The sequence below is a fragment of the Triticum aestivum genome, chromosome 7D, assembly GCF_018294505.1.
Source record: "Triticum aestivum cultivar Chinese Spring chromosome 7D, IWGSC CS RefSeq v2.1, whole genome shotgun sequence".
Lineage (NCBI taxonomy): Eukaryota > Viridiplantae > Streptophyta > Magnoliopsida > Poales > Poaceae > Triticum > Triticum aestivum.
Window position 1 is genome coordinate 316,992,793 of NC_057814.1, and position 21,203 is coordinate 317,013,995.

Below are 21,203 nucleotides of genomic sequence, written 5' to 3' on the forward strand. Positions count from 1 at the left end.
GCAGGTATCCTTGAAGTTTTGGATGAACCGGGCTTTCAGCTCAGCCCAAGACTCGATGGAGTTCGGTGGTAGTCCTTTCAACCAAGTGCGGGCAGTCCCATCCAACATCATGGTGAAGTACTAGGCCATTGCCGCCTCACTGACCTCCAGTAGTTCCATGGCCATCTCGTAACTCTCGATCCAGGCTACGGGTTGTAAGTCAGCTGTGTAATTAGGCACCTTCCTAGGGCCCTTGAAGTCCTTGGGTAGACGCTCATTGCGGATAGCTGGTACTAAACAAGGGACACCCCCATTCCTGGTAGGGATACCTACGTCGACGGAAGTCGTCGGATAAGCCGGGGGGGGGGGGGTCTCGTAAGCCGTCAGTTGAGGCACCTGCTCCGCCTCTTGCTGCGCTCTGTCCTGATCTGCTGCATGAAAGGCTCCATTATGAGCCGGGCCATGGCTAGGAGGTGGGTCATGGTGTCGGACGTTACTTGAGCCGGTCGCTGAGACCATGTGCCTGCTGTAACTCGGGCTCGGACAGGGGGTCGAGTGGATCCTATCCCGGCTGTAGGAGTACGCCTCTTGCTGCGCCAGTGCCGTCTGAAGGAGTTCCCTGACCCGGCGGGTTTCAATAGCCGTCGGAGAGTCGCCGTCAACTGGGAGAGCCGCCAGCCGTGCTGCCGCAGCGACCATGTTCTCCAGCGGGTTATTATAATGACCCGGGGGTATTGGCACGTACTGAGGCGGGGCAGGGGGCACTTGGGGAGGCCCCATCACTCATGGCTGAATAGGGGTTCCAGACCCGGGCACTATGACCCCTAGCGGGTTACTAGACCCTGCACCTGGCGTGTTGAAGAGGTTGCGTGGATCGTAAACCGGAGGGAGTCGAGATTGGGTCTTTTGATGCCTCCTTCTCATGACCTCATTGGACGCGTTCTGATCCATCGTGAGTTGGAAGGACTGCGCCTGGATCAGCTGAGTTTGGGCATCGAGAGCCGCCCTCTCTGCAGCCATCCTGATCCCTTCCGCTGCAAGCTCCTCCTTAGCTTTCACTAGATCCAATTTTAACTGTGCCACCTCCGCATCATGCTGAGCTTGATCCGCCGGGTCAACCGTGGCGGTTAACAGGGCCGTCATCTTGTCCGTGAGGTCCATTAGCACCTGAGCCGGAGAAGGCACCGGGTTTCCTGCTCCAGCAGCGGGGTTCTGAACAGGCTGCGCGCCAGCCATAAAGACTCCAACCTGACTTGGCGGCTCAAACGGGTCCGGAATACTGTCACCATCGGAACAACCCATGAGCCTGCCATCTTGAAGTTGATATAACGAGTTTGACTCATCGGTGGCCGACTCGCCGTCAGAGCCGGCGGCCGCCTCATCACCAGACCCAGATAGATCATAGGGCCCTCCATGGATACATCCCACAAACGCGCGCCTTAAGGCAGGCCGGGCCCGGGCGGGTCGTGCACGCTGAGCCGTCTCAATGAAATCGGTGCAGAGATCCGGCCCAGGGCCCAGCTCACCAATCTTGCCAATGAAAACATGAATTCCGCCGAAGGGGACCCGGTACCCGTACTCAATTGAGCCGGCGTCCGGACCCCAGTTTGCATCGTCCATGTAGAGCTTGCCGCGACGACTCTTGGTCATTCGGCCCACAGCGTATCCCTTGAGCCCTTCGAAGCTGCCCTTCAAGAACTCAAATCCACCGTGCGCTGGCCCCACGGTGGGCACCAACTGTCATGGAATTGTCACGGCAGATGTCCTCGAGCTAGGACTTAGTCGTGGAGCCATCGCAACTAGGAAGCTTGAAGGGGTTAATGCGGGACAAGGAACACGAGGGTTTATACTGGTTCGGCCCCTTACGGTGAAGGTAAAAGCCTACGTCCAGTCTGAGGTGGTATTGATTAGGGTTACGATCACCAGGGAGCTAAATTGCTATGCCCGGCTCTCGATGAGATTGTTCTTGTCCCTAAACCGCTGCCGGGTCGTCCCTTTATATAGGGAGGCTGACGCCCAGCAGCTCTCAGAGTCCCGGCCGGCTCATAAGAGTGTCCGGCTCGGACTCTCAACTATTCTTGCCTTACACTACAAGTTCTACCATAATAATGACTGCAACTACGGGCCTTAAGCCATATCCGGGTCTTAAGCCCATCTTTGGCCCACCGTCTTTAAGCTTGGCGTCGGGCTTCTGGCCGTGACCATATGAGTAACCCGGCCCCTCCTGGCGGGTGACTCTAAGGTCTATATCCTCAACAGTCGCGTTGTGCCAGATCGAGGTAGCATTCACCGTCGTCTGATCCATGAAATTTGAGATCGCCGTCGCATGGGTGGCCGATGGCCAACACGCGTAGGTCATGGATGACCCTCCCTCACAAGCCATGCAGTCTGGCTCACCACCTCAGGCCGACGCTGTGCCTCCTCGGCGGGGCAGGCGACGACCTCTTCCTCCTCGTGTTGTCTCCGTCCTCCTACTCAAGCCATCGCCGTCGCCTCCCATCCTTCGTGGCCTGCCTGTGTGAGCCCACTGCTGGAGGACGACATAGAACATGGAGCAGATCCCAGCCGGAGCGGTCCGACGTGGTGTTCGTGGCCAAGGAGCGGTGGTCGACGCCATCGAGCAGGGGCCCTCGGTCGCCTGCCCTCCTCTTGCTGCTATCCTCCACGTCCCTGAAGAACAGTATCGAGAGCAGCACGGTGCGTTCTTCTCTCTTATGTGGATGGATTTGATGCAATTTGGGGAATTTTGTAAATACTAGAAATTTCTATGAACTTTGTAACTACTAGAAATTTGTATGAACGTTCTAAATACTGGAACTTCAAAACGTGTTCTCCTTTTCTCCCATAGCCCCATATATGATGTGATTGCTTGCCTTTTTACTGCTTGTGTTGTTACTTCTAAGGGCGGTTTAGAAGGAAATCAGCGAGATATATTTTCCATAGTTCACGAATGTGTTCAGACAGTTCTTGTTTCTGTGGTTCCAGGAACAGGAACGACACAAGCAGCAACTCTCCAAACACATTAGTTGTTGCTACAGAAGTTTAGAAGAAGTTTAGTGTGATATTATTTTGACCATTCACAAATGTGTTCAGAGAGTTGTTGCTTGTGTCGTTCCCCTTACTGGAGGAGGGCTCCACTTTGTCCATTCACCACTCTGCCTGCAAGCTAGACACCACCGTTTGACAGGTCCAAGGTGGTAGTAGACGATGACGAATATGGCGCCCTGGTTGTCTCTGTTCATCAGATTCCCGTATGGTGGCTGAATTTGTCACACCAGGCTGCTCTCCTCGTATTGTAAATCAGAGCTAGCTTATATTCATCCATAGGTCATGGCTGGCTCCAAAAGCTATGCTACATGATATTATCAGGTTATCATTACTCACCAAGTCACTAGGCCAGCTTTTGCTGTACTTTTTCTTCATTTTCTTCAGATTTATTTCATGCCCCAATGTTCTGTTATGTGCAGCTATGAGATTTTATTTGAAGAATCATGAAAGGCAATTTGAGATGATGCATATAAAGCATCTTTGATTTATTAAGTGTTTTTAAGTATTCAATTTATTAAGAGTTCACTCATCATTGGTATGGAAATCTTATTTGTTACCTTTGGACCAGTTTCAGAATGTAGCAGTGCTTTATTCTCACAAAGTTTTTATATTGTAGTATTCCTTTAAATTGTACATACTGTAGTTTGTATAGTGACGCTGTAAATTTTCATGGTGAATCATGTTTTCATGTGGTTTGCACAAAAAAATCATGAACTTATATAGTGAATAGTACATGTGTTAGAAAATCATGATTTCATTTTTTGTGTGGCTCACATCAAAATGTATTTCATCATGAAATGTACAGATATGTGGAAGACATACCTATATACGAGTGTATTTCATCATGAAAATTTATATATCTTTAGGGATATACATGTTCAGATTGCCACTTGCCTTCCACGTCATGTGTATGTGCGTTTTTTCGTTAGTCCGTGGCAACGCTCTATGAGGTTTCTAGGGTCAATTAGTATGGCACAAACTGTGTTAATCTCGGATGCATGTATGCTTTCTCAAATTGTATTGATTTCCCTTCCAGGAACAGACGCAATCGACAGTACTACATTACTGCAGTCTGCACATGTTGTGTTGAGGGGAGGAGTTGCTAGCAGTGGCGGAGCTACGCAGCCAAAGCTGGGCGGGCCGGCATGAAGGAAGATCACTATTTTTTGTTCTCATGAACCAGTTTACTTTAATCCTACACTGTATTTGCCGTGGGATGGGTGGGCCATGGCCCATTTTCGTAATGCTTAGCTCTGCCAGTGGTTGCTAGCATGCCATAATATTGTGCTTCCCTTCTCTACAATCATGCTCGTTTGATGCATTGCTTCACATCACCAAGTTATTGGTTCGACTGAGGTATCAGGTATGCATCTTTTAGATAATGGAAGGCCTGCATCTAAACTTCTAAAGAAACACATTATGTGAGTTAACTATTCTATTTGATGAATTGTCGTGTAAGCTTGGTAGTTCAGAAAATATTTTGTTTCTTATATCATGTGGTCAACACAATGGAGAAACAGAAGAGAACATTTATCGTTTAGTTTCTTAATATCATATTTTAGGTTTTGTAATTTTATGTGTGTAGAATGTTCCTATATTAAATTTATCATTTTCATAAATATATTATGACTCTGAATGTTGTTAAAGTTGTAGGTTTTCTTGGCCTAATTCCATCGCATCATTAACTGTTTGGTGTATCCACAGAAGCATAAGGATAATTTTCCAATAAATCACTAGGCATGTACTTCCAGGAATTTGCAGGGAATTTTACATGATTTTCGGCACAAATCTGAATTTGTCCAGACCCCGCAACTCCTCATGTCCTTCACACTCCTTGGATTCACTGGAGTCTGGACACCGGAGGTGTGCAAAAGCCCCGGTGTCAGTTTGTTCAGAGAGGGAGTCAGGTAGCCCCGGTTAGTATGTTTGTAAGACCACATTTATTTATCTATTTCTATATGGTAGTGTTAATCGTTAGAATATTCACATGTCATATTTATTGTCAACTTTTGTAGAAGGAAGACCCTGTTTTCAAATCTTAGCTCCGCCACTGATAGGTGGGGTGCCGGCCGAGGAGGCAACATCCACTTCTTCTGTGGACAAGGCCGGAGATCCCGAGAGCATCAGTAGAATAGGAGGAGGAGGCATAAGAGGCTGAGAGGGGTGACATGGAGCATCAGAAGGTGCCCTCGCTGCAAGAGAGGGGCCCCTGCCAATAGTCCTTGTGGGCTTGTGGCACTGGCCACACGCAGTGCATCACCAACCATGATCGTCCAGGCTGTGGCATGGGGGTCGTGCTTGCTGCTGGTCCAACGATTCCCCCACCCTGATGATAAGGCCTCATCCATTCAATTTTGACTATGTAGACCACTAGCTTTTGGTAAGTGCAGCATGCTGAAGTTACTTGATAGCTATTTTCGTGTTCTGTAATTCGGTGGTACAAGGTTGTCACAGCCCTAGAATTCTGCTTTGTAATTAGTTGCATCAGTGAGTTGCATCCATGCATCATGTTTTAATTCAAGAAACTGGAATTGAGGGAATTCCGAAAGCCTCAAAATTCAATTAAAAGAAGGGCAAGAACCCTTAAAATTGCATTCAGTGAAATCAAAATGGCCTTCATTAATGTTTGATATTTTCGGCAAGGGTTTGGGTCTAAACCAAAAATAGTGAACATTTTTAAGGAATCATTTTGGCGTTGAATTTAAATCACCATGGTATTTGAATTTCAATATATATTCATATTATAAAGAATATATTTTCAAATGCTTTGTTATATTCTATGTTCATTTGGAGAAGTTCTTTGAGTGACATAAAATATTCAGACAAGTGTTTGGCATTGTTTGAATTTGCTTGAATTCAAAACAGTGGCAAAAGATTAAATAAAACAAAACAGAAAGAAACGAATGAAAACAGAAGCACTTACCTGGCCTTACCTGCCAGCCCACCTGCAGCCGACCTGTGCGGCCCAGCACTGTAGCCAGCCCAGCCCAACTCCTCCCCTGTCTTCAACCTCGTGCCAGTAGGCACGAGGGCGTGTGCCCGCGGCGCGCACGCACGCGCCCGGCCACCTCCTCTCTGCCTGCTTGCCCGGACGTCTCTGGAAGACGCCACGCGCCAGCCCCGTACCCCCTCACTCTCCTCCCGTGCCTTCCCTCTCCTCTGCTCTCTCTCCCGCACGGACCCGAACGCATCAGAGAGCGCCGCCGTGCACCACCGCGGCCACAACCACTCCCTCGCTCTCTCTCCGTCCCAAGCGTCTCCGCCTTGCCGTATTCGTCCTCTCCACTGAGTCACGCGACGCCAGAAGCACGTCTGCGCCGCCACTGCCGCCGTTTCCCTCGTCGGCCACCGAAGATCGTTGTCGTCGATTCGCCTCCCCGAGCGCCTCCCCGAGCCCACGGAGCTGCTCTTCGACCTCCCAGTGAGATCCTTCATCATCTCCCCTTATCCCCGTGGCCTGTAGCTCACCGTAGCATCTCTCTCCGCCATGCCCGTGAGCTTCACGCTGCCGGCGAAGTCCTCACCGTGGCTAGAGCAAGCTTAGCTTGACCCTGAGCACGTCATCGCGCTCGTGCTGTTCCCAGGAACCGAACTAGCCCACCCGTTCGTCCCACCGTGCACCACAACGCTGATTCCAAGCACTCCCGAACTCCGGCCGCCGTGCAAGTCTCTGCTGCCGTCGACTTAGGCCACTGGAGCCGCTGCTGCGTGCACCACTCGACGCGGACGAGCCTCCCCGTCGCGTAGATGCCCTCCGCCGGCCATTTGGTCGCCGTAGGAGGAATCTCGAGCCCCTCCGCCATCTCTGGCCTTGCCGGCGACGAGCCCCGGGTCAACTCCGGCGAGTTTGACCCGGGTTGACCCTGTTTGACTTCCCCCTGAGTCACTAACATGTGGGGCCAACCCCTAACTAATTTCTAGTTTAGGATTAAATTAGTGTTAATTAACCCTGTCAATTAGCTGACCAGCTGATGTGTGGGGCCCAGCCGTCAGGTTTGACCTGGGCTAGGCGCTGTTGACCGGCCGACGTCAGCATGACCTAGTGATGACGCAGTAATGCTTTTCTGGATTTCAAATGAATCGAAATGGTTTATTTATATTCAGAAAATGTTTAAAACTTCAAAAAAATCATAGGAAATAATCTATAACTCAGATTGAAATAAATTATATATGAAAAATGATCAGAAAAATCCAAGGAATCTGAATATGGCATTTTCATGCATGGTTGAACAATTTAACCTCACTGTTTAGTCCAAAACATGAGAATGCACTATTTGAATTCATAGTATAAATTTGAATTTGAACCTTGAGTTCAAATCAACCCAAACCTTTCTGTTACTAGTTGCATTAGCTCAAATCACAACATATTGTCATGTCATGATCATGCATCATATTGTGCATTGCATTGATTGTGCTCTTCCTTGTTTGCCGGTAATTGTCCCCTCTCGGTAGACGCTGCTCCGACGCTGTGATCGTTGACACTAATGAAGACTCAATGTTATCTTCAGAAGTGCCAGGCAAGCAAAACCCCCTTGTTCATTCCGATACAATCCCACTCTCTCGCTCCTGCTCTCTTTTACTGCATTAGGACAACAACGATTCAACTGTTACATGCTGCGGTCGTTGAACCCCTTTCCTCTGCATGACCTGTCATTGCCACAGTAAATAGATGAAACCCACTAGCATGAGTAGGAGTTGTTTGAGCCCTAATGTGCCTACTCATTCATGCTTGTTTGTCATGCCTGCTACTGCTTAGAGTTGAGTCAGGTCTGATTCATCGGGGATGAATTGGAATGTGGTGAACATGTCCTACTGTTGAGAACCAAGTGTGTGAACACGATTTGGTAAAGGTAGCGGTGAGAGGCCATGTAGGAGTACATGGTGGGTTGTCTCATTGAAGCCGTCCTCAGGAACTGAGTTCTGTGTTTGTGATCTATGAACAGTTACTACCACACATTGGGTTCCGGTAACTCGACCCCTCTCGGCTTATTAACCGCCTCGATCTCTGTCCAGGAGTTACAACTAGTTTCTGGTGTTTGTAGGTTGTGTTAGTAGTCTACCAAGTGGTACCCGGTACAGGTGGGTTTGGGACAGACTAGGCACCATGGCACGGTGTACCAAGCGTAGATCCATCCGTCGAGGTGGGCTTGGGAACCCTGTACACATCGTTTGGGGCCGTGAGCGACACCCCGGCCAGATCTCCTTGCGGATGGAACCCGAATAGGCGATAAACCTGGACTAGAGACTTGTGTGGTTAGTCAGGTCGTGGCCGACTCCCTCGCCAGGCTTCCGCTTGAAGGTTGCCGAGGTACACGACGTGTACATGGTGGTAAGTGGCGAGAGCGTGTGTGAAGAAGTACACCCCTGCAAGGTTAACATCATCTATTCGAATAGCCGTGTCCGCGGTAAAGGACTTCTGGGTTGCCTGTACAGTTCATAGACAAGTGAAAGTGGATACTCTAAAATGCGCAAGATAAGCGTGAGTGCTATGGATGGCGTTCTCGTAGGGAGACGGGAGCGGATCCATAGTGGTGTATTGATATGGTGAATATGTGGACTCATGTGCGCCACCTCAAAAGAGTTACTTGCAGTCGTAGTTTAGGATAGCCACCGAGTCAAAGCTGGCTTGCTGCAGTTAAACTCCACCACCCCCTTTTGATACTGATGCATATGTAGATAGCTCTGATGTAAGTCTTGCTGGGTACATTTGTACTCACGTTTGCTTATTTTATGTTTTGCAGAGAGACGTCAGTCTCGCTAGTAGTTCCGTGTGGACTTCGACGTTTAGCTTGATACCTCAGCTACGATCTTGTGCCCTCGCAGGGTCTTGTAGATAGTCAGGCTTCTCACCCTTTTTCATTTGTAGTTGTCTGTACTCAGACAAGTTAAGCTTCCGCATGTGGTTGTTGCTTGTATGCTCTGAATGTTGGGTCATGAGACCCATGTTTGTAATATCTGGCTCTTCGGGGCCTAATGAATAAATACTCTGAGTCGTAGAGTCTTGTTGTGATGCCATGTTGTATTTGCACATATCGAGCATATTGTGTGTATGATTGAAATGCTTGGTATGTGTGGGATCCGACAACCTAGTTGTTTATCCTTGGTAGCCTCTCTTATGGGGTAATGTAGTCTTGTGCTTCCATGAGCCATAGTAGTCCGCTACAGCCCGGTTCACCGGAGTCCTGCTAGCCCAGCACTACTGCCCGGAACACTTGACTGGCCGGCATGTGATACACTTCGTTCCTGTGTCTGTCCCTTCGGGGAAATGTCACGCGGTGACATCCGGAGTCCTGCCTAGCCTGCTACAGCCCGGTTCACCGGAGTCTTGTTAGCCCAGTGCTACAGCCCGGATTCGCACGCTGCTGACCGACATGCTCGATGTTGATTCATGTATGCCTGTCCCCGTAAGTTAGTGCCACTTTGGGTTCACGACTAGTCATGTCGACCCGGGTTCTCTGTCATATGGATGCTAGCGACACTATCATATACGTGAGCCAAAAGGCGCAAACGGTCCCGGGCCATGGTAAGGCGACACCCGTGGGAATACCGTGCGTGAGGCCACAAAGTGATATGAGGTGTTACCGGCTAGATCGATGTGACTTGGAATCGGGGTCGTGACAGCTTTGGTATCAGAGCCTGACTGCCTGTAGGTTTACGAAGCCAAACTGGTCGAAGTTGAGTCTAGAAATGCTTTAGTTATATAAGGGAATTGATTGTGGAGGGAACATAAGGCTCTTTTTTACTTCTTTACCTTATGCCCTTCTGATCTGAGTCATCCTCTTCTCTTCTACGGGAATTAAGAACTAGGCTTCTCGTCTATCTATCAGGATCACGTGTTACTAATCCGTAGACTCATAGGACTGTTGGATTTAAGTCTCAGTTCAGTTTCTACTACTTCCGTGTGATCATAGTTGGTCTCGGAATCTTTATATTGTGATGTTGAGTGGTTATGCCACCATTTTGTAGGATGTCTCAAATATTTTGAGCATTTACAGCCGTTATGCTGTCCGAGTCATCCGAGGCTCCTAAATAGTCTGATGCATTTGCAAATCCTTTCCGTCCGTTCTCGATTTTCCTTTGGGCCAGAGTAACCACACTAATCGGTCTGTTGAGGTACTCCATTGCCTCGACATATATGTTGGTGCTATTATTATGACCCTAGGCGTCATAGAGGACCACTCAGTAATCTAGCAATGCTTTGTATCCCCAGTGTGATGATTCTGCCCATTATTCTCGAAAGCATCCCGTGATGCCATTTAGTTAGTAGGCATTCTATTCCTGGGTTCTTGGACCCGAGATTCACCCTACCTCCTGTTGATAGTGTTTGCTCGTTCCTTTAGGATATTAGCAACCTTTGCGATAGTCCTCGAGGTTCATGGTATATCCTTCTTCCAAATATCATGAACTGCTTATGGAAGAAGTTCCTCGCGGAACCGAAAGATCACAACTAGAGTGCTCTTGAGGAGTACTCCATTCATATTGTGACTCTGCCAGTCCTTCCTCCTCTGCATGGGTTATCCGGAAGAAATATGTTGAATTTGTTTGACATACTAATCCATGCATCCACAACTCAGAAAACCATATGTTCCTTTGGGTTGTCCCTCTTTAGTTATTTTCTGGCCCTCGTCTATCAATTGATAGTCAGGAGTAATTGTGCATTTGTGTTATCGATGCCTATTATTCTTGTAGTCCGTCAAGTCGTTCTATTTCAGAATGACTAGGAGAAACTAACTCCAGAACCTCATCCATATCTAGGATCGGGTCAAAACAATTGTATTCCGCAGATCAAAATGCCAATCCAGCTTTTGTTCTGCTCTACCTTGGAGCGTTACCATCTTTATGTCAAGAGTGTCATGAGAATTGCACCACCTCTTATGAATTCTTGACGCAGTGATACTTCTCGCCATCATTATTCATTCCTCGGTCCCGTGTTGTCACAACCGGAATACCGACAAGTGAACCGTGATGTGTGAAATCAATACTCTGAGCAACTCGTTGCTTGGTAGTTAATGGCAATACTCTCATTCTTAGTGTGCTGGTTATTGAATCGTCATCCTAAGATTGATCGTGCTACCTAGTCCTTATTTTTGGTGCACTCTTCAATCAATGAGTTAGGATTTTGTCAAACCCTTGCTCAGTTGATCATATCGTCTTGCCCTGAAAAGCAAGATTGTTCTCTAGCTTAGTAACATATCGGTGGTTCGTGATTTTCCAAATATCTTCTCAGAAGTATCACCAGGTTGTCACCTGACCGCTATGTTGAGCTCGTGATCAAATGGTTTTCCTATAAACCACTCTTTCTCCAAGAATCTGTGTTGGATACCTTGAGCTAGTTGGTTAAGCTAAACAACAACTTGGAGAGTTGGAAGATAAAAGCTTGCCTGACTTAGTTCTTCCCAAAGGATATCTCTGGTGTGTGTTTGCTGTAGAAAGATGATTTCTTCATTGATTGGTCCTTGTGATCAGTTGTTGGACCTATTGTCGTATCAAGACTTTGATTTGAACATGGGCTATCGTCAAATCAAATCAGAACCAACGATGTTCGTAATGTTGTCTTACTCGTGGTTGATTCCTCGAGCATACACCATTATATCTTTTGGGTCTGACCAATGCTATTCCCGTGTTTACTTAATTTTGGAACTCCATCTATATGGAAGCCTGGATGGATTGTTGCTGAGCCCATTGACAACATTTTCATCTTGTCCATGATTTTGTTGAGCATTAAGCTAGTGTTGGAAACTTTGTAAGCGTTGCCCTCGTGTCCCGTTCATGAGGTATATGTTTGGATGAAAGAAGATACTTCCTCTAATTCACGTGCACTTGATGTAAGTTGCCACCGTGAATTCGAGAAAGTTTGTTTTTGCTTCCTCTGGAATCATCCCAAGTCAGTTATGCATGTGTGAAGTATTCTATGGTCTGATAGACTGATCATCTTCATTCCATATGTATTCCCTAGCACACCAAGCCACTGATTGAATTGTTCAAGGAGAAGAAGCTCCTTCCTAAGAGCTAACCCGGGCTTATAGAAGGACTTCGATATCCTCAATGATGGCTCCCTACCAGAACTCGGTACTGTTTTATTATCTGACTACTACGTGGTCATGCTTGTCTTGGACAGCGTGTTCACATGTGTGTAGAAGAACCAGCTCATATTTTGGAGCTTGCTATCATAGTTCATTTCCCGAGAATCTTGCAACGTCATCTCGTCGATTTGTGTTGCAACCTTTCACTTTCAGACATGCTGAGTCTGGATATCCTGGCGCCAACCAGATCTGAATCTTAGGCAGATGTGATGGTTGAACGTTTCCCAAGAACTATACTAATGGTCTCTCTGTTACCGATAAGTGGATGTCGCGGCCAACACACCCAACCGGAAGACCTATTATTGTAGTATCTTGATTGAGAAAGTTGGCCACCTCCCCATAAGGATTTCGTAGGATTTACTTCCGTAGTTTTCCTTATGGTTTCTTGTGCTCCCGAAGTCCGACCTTTACTTGATGGCCATGTTGAGCTTTTAAGCATGACAATGGTAGCTAGAACATCAAGGAGAACATTAGAAGCGGAGTGCTAAATGTCTCTCGGTCGATCATCCAGATTTTGTTCCTTTGGCCTCGCTAAGGTCAAATCTAAGAAAGTGTTGTCTTCCTTTGCATCTGCATTGTCCATCACTATTCATCATGGTAGTATGATGTGTTGCCAGGATCCCTGACACGGATGTTGGTAACACCTTGATGAGTATGGAAATTCTCAAGTTCTTGAGAGCACGCTCAGGCACTAGGTTATATCCTCGTTACCAATTGAAGCATGCTTTCCGTTTGCCGAGTTGTTCTATAATCATAGTTCCTTTCCGATTTGAGTATGCCATTCCTTCAAACTCCTTCAAACGATCGTTAATGAATTTCCTTAGGCTGGTATAACGAGTTTCAATGATCTCTGTATCAAAAGTAATTCTTTTTGCCACTTAAGGGAATAATTTTACGAGTCACCTCTTCCAAGGTGCCCCGTTATGGGATCATGGTAATTGTTTCCTCGCTACCTTGAAACCCTCGTCAAATTGTTTCCTCCGTCCCTCCTGATACATGTCTTGCCTATCAGCTCCAGAGATGTTCTACGCCTCATTCCGTGAGTTGATGTTGTGATCATTAATATGATCCTAAGTTGCTCGAACCTCAAGAAGATTGATTCTCTAAAATTCTCCCTTTCTTCTCGTTGTCATATTGGATGTAGTTCTCAGAGCAACACATCGAGACGAAGATGGTGATCAAATTAACGTTCCTATGAAGTGCAATCTGGATCGTGAAGATTCTGTTAGTTTGTGTTCCCTCCTTCACCTTACCCTATGCTTGAATCTCGGGACGAGATTCTTGTTTAGTGGGGGTGAGTTGTCAGAGCCCTAGAATTCTGCTTTGTAATTAGTTGCATCAGTGAGTTGCATCCATGCATCATGTTTTAATTCAAGAAACTGGAATTGAGGGAATTCCGAAAGCCTCAAAATTCAATTAAAAGAAGGGCAAGAACCCTTAAAATTGCATTCAGTGAAACCAAAATGGCCTTCATTAATGTTTGATATTTTCGGCAAGGGTTTGGGTCTAAACCAAAAATAGTGAACATTTTTAAGGAATCATTTTGGCGTTGAATTTAAGTCACTATGGTATTTGAATTTCAATATATATTCATATTATAAAGAATATATTTTCAAATGCTTTGTTATATTCTATGTTCATTTGGAGAAGTTCTTTGAGTGACATAAAATATTCAGACAAGTGTTTGGCATTGTTTGAATTTGCTTGAATTCAAAACAGTGGCAAAAGATTAAATAAAACAAAACAGAAAGAAACGAATGAAAACAGAAGCACTTACCTGGCCTTACCTGCCAGCCCACCTGCAGCCCACCTGTGCGGCCCAGCACTGTAGCCAGCCCAGCCCAACTCCTCCCCTGTCTTCAACCTCGTGCCAGTAGGCACGAGGGCGTGTGCCCGCGGCGCGCACGCACGCGCCCGGCCACCTCCTCTCTGCCTGCTTGCCCGGACGTCTCTGGAAGACGCCACGCGCCAGCCCCGTACCCCCTCACTCTCCTCCCGTGCCTTCCCTCTCCTCTGCTCTCTCTCCCGCCCGGACCCGAACGCATCAGAGAGCGCCGCCGTGCACCGCCGCGGCCACAACCACTCCCTCGCTCCCTCTCCGTCCCAGGCGTCTCCGCCTTGCCATATTCGTCCTCTCCACCGAGTCACGCGGCGCCAGAAGCACTTCTGCACCGCCACCGCCGCCGTTTCCCTCGTCGGCCACCGAAGATCGTTGTCGTCGATTCGCCTCCCCGAGCGCCTCCCCGAGCCCACGGAGCTGCTCTTCGACCTCCCAGTGAGATCCTTCATCATCTCCCCTTATCCCCATGGCCTGTAGCTCACCGTAGCATCTCTCTCCGCCATGCCCGTGAGCTTCACGCTGCCGGCGAAGTCCTCACCGTGGCTAGAGCAAGCTCAGCTTGACCCTGAGCACGTCATCGCGCTCGTGCTGCTCCCAGGAACCGAACTAGCCCACCCGTTCGTCCCACCGTGCACCACAACGCCGATTCCAAGCACTCCCGAACTCCGGCAGCCGTGCAAGTCTCTGCCGCCGTTGACTTAGGCCACTGGAGCCGCTGCTGCGTGCACCACTCGACGCGGACGAGCCTCCCCGTCGCGTAGATGCCCTCCGCCGGCCATTTGGTCGCCGTAGGAGGAATCTCGAGCCCCTCCGCCGTCTCTGGCCTTGCCGGCGACGAGCCCCGGGTCAACTCTGGCGAGTTTGACCCGGGTTGACCCTGTTTGACTTCCCCCTGAGTCACTAACATGTGGGGCCAACCCCTAACTAATTTCTAGTTTAGGATTAAATTAGTGTTAATTAACCCTGTCAATTAGCTGACCAGCTGATGTGTGGGGCCCAGCCGTCAGGTTTGACCTGGGCTAGGCGCTGTTGACCGGCCGACGTCAGCATGACCTAGTGATGACGCAGTAATGCTTTTCTGGATTTCAAATGAATCGAAATGGTTTATTTATATTCAGAAAAATGTTTAAAACTTCAAAAAAATCATAGGAAATAATCTATAACTCAGATTGAAATAAATTATATATGAAAAATGATCAGAAAAATCCAAGGAATCTGAATATGGAATTTTCATGCATGTTTGAACAACTTAACATCACTGTTTAGTCCAAAACATGAGAATGCACTATTTGAATTCATAGTTTAAATTTGAATTTGAACCTTTAGTTCAAATCAACCCAAACCTTTCTGTTACTAGTTGCATTAGCAAAAATCACAACATATTGTCATGTCATGATCATGCATCATATTGTGCATTGCATTGATTGTGCTCTTCCTTGTTTGCCGGTAATTGTCCCCTCTCGGTAGACGCTGCTCCGACGCTGTGATCGTTGACACTAATGAAGACTCAATGTTATCTTCAGAAGTGCCAGGCAAGCAAAACCCCCTTGTTCATTCCGATACAATCCCACTCTCTCGCTCCTGCTCTCTTTTACTGCATTAGGACAACAACGATTCAACTGTTACATTCTGCGGTAGTTGAACCCCTTTCCTCTGCATGACCTGTCATTGCCACAGTAAATAGATGAAACCTACTAGCATGAGTAGGAGTTGCTTGAGCCCTGATGTGCCTACTCATTCATGCTTGTTTGTCATGCCTGCTACTGCTTAGAGTTGAGTCAGGTCTGATTCATCGGGGATGAATTGGAATGTGGTGAACATGTCCTACTGTTGAGAACTAAGTGTGTGAACACGATTTGGTAAAGGTAGCGGTGAGAGGCCATGTAGGAGTACATGGTGGGTTGTCTCATTGAAGCCGTCCTCAGGAACTGAGTTCTGTGTTTGTGATCCATGAACAGTTACTACCACACATTGGGTTCCGGTAACTCGACCCCTCTCGGCTTATTAACCGCCTCGATCTCTGTCCAGGAGTTGCAACTAGTTTCTGGTGTTTGTAGGTTGTGTTAGTAGTCTACCAAGTGGTACCCGGTACAGGTGGGTTTGGGACAGACTAGGCACCGTGGCACGGTGTACCAAGCATAGATCCATCCGTCGAGGTGGGCTTGGGAACCCTGTACACATCGTTTGGGGCCGTGAGCGACACCCCGGCCGGATCTCCTTGCCGATGGAACCCGAATAGGCGATAAACCTGGACTAGAGACTTGTGTGGTTAGTCAGGTCGTGGCCGACTCCCTCGCCAGGCTTCCGCTTGAAGGTTGCCGAGGTACACGACGTGTACATGGTGGTAAGTGGCGAGAGCGTGTGTGAAGAAGTACACCCCTGCAACGTTAACATCATCTATTCGAATAGCCGTGTCCGCGGTAAAGGACTTCTGGGTTGCCTGTACAGTTCATAGACAAGTGAAAGTGGATACTCTAAAATGCGCAAGATAAGCGTGAGTGCTATGGATGGCGTTCTCGTAGGGAGACGGGAGCGGATCCATAGTGGTGTATTGATATGGTGAATATGTGGACTCGTGTGCGCCACCTCAAAAGAGTTACTTGCAGTCGTAGTTTAGGATAGCCACCGAGTCAAAGCTGGCTTGCTGCAGTTAAACTCCACCACCCCCTTTTGATACTGATGCATATGTAGAAAGCTCTGATGTAAGTCTTGCTGGGTACATTTGTACTCACGTTTGCTTATTTTATGTTTTGCAGAGAGACGTCAGTCTCGCTAGTAGTTCCGTGTGGACTTCGACGTTTAGCTTGATACCTCAGCTGCGATCTTGTGCCCTCGCAGGGTCTTGTAGATAGTCAGGCTTCTCAGCCTTTTTCATTTGTAGTTGTCTGTACTCAGAAAAGTTAAGCTTCTGCATGTGCTTGTTGCTTGTATGCTCTGAATGGTGGGTCATGAGACCCATGTTTGTAATATCTGGCTCTTCGGGGCCTAATGAATAAATACTCTGAGTCGTAGAGTCTTGTTGTGATGCCATGTTGTATTTGCACATATCGAGCATATTGTGTGTATGATTGAAATGCTTGGTATGTGTGGGATCCGACAACCTAGTTGTTTATCCTTGGTAGCCTCTCTTATGGGGTAATGTAGTCTTGTGCTTCCATGAGCCATAGTAGTCCGCTACAGCCCGGTTCACCGGAGTCCTGCTAGCCCAGCACTACTGCCCGGAACACTTGACTGGCCGGCATGTGATACACTTCGTTCCTGTGTCTGTCCCTTCGGGGAAATGTCACACGGTGACATCCGGAGTCCTGCCTAGCCTGCTACAGCCCGGTTCACCGGAGTCCTGTTAGCCCAGTGCTACAGCCCGGATTCGCACGCTGCTGACCGACATGCTCGATGTTGATTCATGTATGCCTGTCCCCGTAAGTTAGTGCCACTTTGGGTTCACGACTAGTCATGTCGACCCGGGTTCTCTGTCATATGGATGCTAGCGACACTATCATATACGTGAGCCAAAAGGCGCAAACGGTCCCGGGCCATGGTAAGGCGACACCCGTGGGAATACCGTGCGTGAGGCCACAAAGTGATATGAGGTGTTACCGGCTAGATCGATGTGACTTGGAATCGGGGTCCTGACAAAGGTTGTGTGCACAATACTGGTTTGTTGAATCTTGGCCTAGAGGTGCTCTCATTTTAGGCCAAACACAGCTTATTTTGAAAGCATTGCATCTTTTGGGGAAATGCTCGTAGGTGGTTTTACTATGACAGTATGACCATGCTTGTAATGTCGGCTTGTCTTGCTAGGTGGGCTAATTCAGTAGGCTTATTCAATGACGAATAGGTCCATGTATTAGGTGGGATGAACGAGAGTTAGTTTGCAGCTGCTATGTATATGTTATGGATCAGAGGCAGTTAATCTGTCATTTCCCCCCTTTTGTTAATTCAAGGCCTTAAGATTATGCTCTTAAATGCATAGACACGACTTACTTCCAGATTTAAGAAGAGTGCATTTTACAATGAGCTTTAGAGCTGATGTTGATCATAACTAGTACGTGTACATACTAGTGCAAAGGATTTCCTGTTTTCTTCGTATTGCATACCAGTTGTTCAATATTTGTATTTGTAGCATACTGCGGACTTGTAGTGAAGTAGTGCCTTCTGTGCACCAGATGTTACTTATTTTTAGATAAGATTTTCTCAAAATGAAAAAATACTAAAATGCACATGTTGCTAATAATTTATTCGTATTCGATGACTTCCTTATCCATATTGTGATTAGTTATACTATTTCTTAAGGGTTAGACCATATAGATAAATAAATTTGATTATATATGGGATAGAGACTAGAAAAATATAAGGCGTCATATGCAAGTTGTCTAAAAAATCGTAGGAATGCATTGAATTCGGCCTCACACGGGGCAAGACATGAACCTAATGCCTGATAGTTATCGTCGCTCCACCTTTGCAACTGCTTCTGTTTTCTTGCAATATCCTACATCGAATGAGAGTTGTTACCACGCACATGTTGGTGATGCAGGTTACAATGCTACCCAAAGCTTGGTTAAGCCATGGGTCACTTATTGGTAAATGAAGTTGAAGTCAATTTTTGTGCAAAATGAAATGTATATTCTTGGATTAATGATTTAGTAGATATTGATTTAAACTGCTTACATTGATTTTTGTGTTGAGGTTGAGATAACTAGGGTAATTTTCTAGCCATACAAGTAAGATAATATGCCTTCAGTATTCAAACCCGGTAATACAATTTTTGCAACTTGATATTTGATTCTTGCAAGGAATATTGTTGTTTGCCTGATTAACGAGACACTCAAGTCACTTTACAAAATGGTACATCTTTGGAGGCCTTCATAGGGAAAACTGCTGGTGTTGACATCGCTGTTGTCAGTTATAAATGAAATGATCTTTAGCGTGATGGAAAGTTATCAGCTCTCGTGGTGATCACTAATGATCTTTAGCATTGCATAGTGAGTATGAGATTGGACCTCCGTCTTTGGTACAAATTTGGTTCCCGTCCGCCTAAGTAGTAGTAGAGGGAGCATATAATGCTTATTTGCATTGGGCTTTCCCTTCTTTGGTGGAAATTAATTTCATTTCCATTACCAAATTTGTGCAGGAAATGTATAATGCTAATGGCATAATTACTTTTCCTCCAGAGCAGAGTTTCTAAGCAAAAAAAATGGCCACTTCTCCTGCATAGTGCATGCAGAGGAGAAAAGTATGTGCTACCATATCCTGATTGTCAAGAGTAAATGTGTGTATGGTTTTCACTTAAGGCATTGTTCTGAAGTGTCTTTGCAACTTCAGATTGTGATCTTAGTGTTACTATTTCTTACATGTTAGAAGGTGCACATTATATTTCTCATCCCATCTTTGCACAGTAGTTATTATCTATAATCGGAGAGTGTAAGAAATGATTTTTTTTAAAATGTTAAATATGCATGACATCAGATCCAATACACATATCTAAACTAAGACAAATTTGTTTGATCAGTGGAGAATTGCATATGTATATCTTTTTTTATTCTGTGCCAACACACGGGTATTTATCTAGGCGGATATAGACAATGTGTTATTTAATGCATTGTTATTTAGTTGGCTATAAATGGCCGGTACTAAGTTCTAAAAAGCACCCTCCTCCAAGAGCCAAATTTCTATAAAATTTAGAGTGAATAAATCTTTGTTCTATATGCATGCAATTTTTGGCAGCATCTTTTAGTTTCTTTTACCGGGAGTGTTAGTTTCTTTTAGAATTTAGAAATGGTTGTTTGTGTGTTCCTTCTCACCAGATCGGAGTTGATTGGTTTGTTTGTTCCTTTTTATCAGTCCTCTACCATGTAATGTTCCATGTGAGTTTTTATTTTTGTCCAAGGATACATTTTCTCTCATGTGCTTTAATCATATGCACACATGGTTGCACATTGGAGTGTGGGTGCAATATTAAAACCAGTCGATCATTCCTTTGTTTGTTCCTTTTTATCAGTTATATACCATGGAATGTTCTATATGAGTTTTTGTTTTAGGAGCTGTTCGGCAGTCCTCCAACTCCCTGAAATCTGAGAATCCGTGGAGCTGCCTTTTCCCCAGTTTGTTATTTTTAGCTACAACTCTACCAACTCCTGGAGCGAACTTGGAGAGCGGGAGAGTCTTCGAACAGACCCTTAGTCCAAGGATATATTTTCTCTCATGTGCTTTAATCATATGCGCACATGGTTGCACATTGGAGTGTGGGTGCAATATTAAAACCAGTCGATCATTCCTTTGTTTGTTCCTTTTTATCAGTCATCTACCATGGAATGTTCTATATGAGTTTTTGTTTTTTCCAAGGATATATTTTCTCTCATGTGCTTTAATCATATGCGCACATGGTTGCGCATTGGAGTGTGGGTGCAATATTAAAACCAGTCGATCATTCCTTTTTATGATGAATTTAATAAATTTTATTTTGAAAGTAGTCTTACAACATCTATTGTATTTTTAGACTAAAATTTTGAATTGTAGGGTCTATGTCAGTGATGTGAAGCTTACCTGTTCTATGATGTTTTAACAACACACCATCCATGGTTGCTTGACAGGAAACAGAGAAGTGGCAGGATGGGTATAATCTTCTCAGCTGTTGATTGCATTGGCAGGTGGCATGAACAAAGTAAAGGGGAAGAAAGCGAGCTTGGACACTAGGTGGCGGCACCAACCTGCAACTGTTGTTTCGGTCAAAGCAGGGGAGGGGTCAGGCATGAACAAAACAGCTATGGCTTATTGCTTTGAGTCTTGCCGGACTAGGCAAGGTTAGATCTTGTAATGTCATTTTCACGATGCAATGATCAAGCTCTAAGAAATTCTTGCGTACATGTCTTTCAGTACTATTTTCCCATGGTTCATCTGTGTATGTCATTTCCGTGATGCGGTGATTTTAGTAATCTTACTTAAAATCGTTACTTATTAGTTGTAACCATTGTGGTCAAATAAAGTTGGAAGCTTGATCTTCAACCTTGTACATTGTAGCTTTACTGTGATCATAGAGGATAACACAATGTGATATTGTCATCTACATGGTGAATGTAGCCACTAATATCTCTTTCAGTGTTGTCCAAATTTAGACTTCAATTTGTAGGTAATATGCTTGTGCACTGATTTCACTTACATTTGAATACAAGCACTTCGGTTTTGAACTCTCAACTAGAGCTGCTCTTCTTTTGTTTTATAATATAGGCAAGAATAAGTATCAAGACTATTGCTAT

General features: G+C 46.0%; 1 long non-coding RNA gene across 1 annotated transcript; it reads left to right on the forward strand.

Moving 5' to 3' along the window:
- Positions 1 to 2,207: 2,207 nt before the first annotated feature.
- LOC123168274 (uncharacterized) lies at positions 2,208 to 5,625 on the forward strand. The gene is made up of 3 exons (XR_006484272.1): positions 2,208 to 2,676; positions 4,064 to 4,943; positions 5,043 to 5,625. It is a non-coding gene; the product is annotated as an uncharacterized lncRNA (long non-coding RNA).
- Positions 5,626 to 21,203: the final 15,578 nt, after the last annotated feature.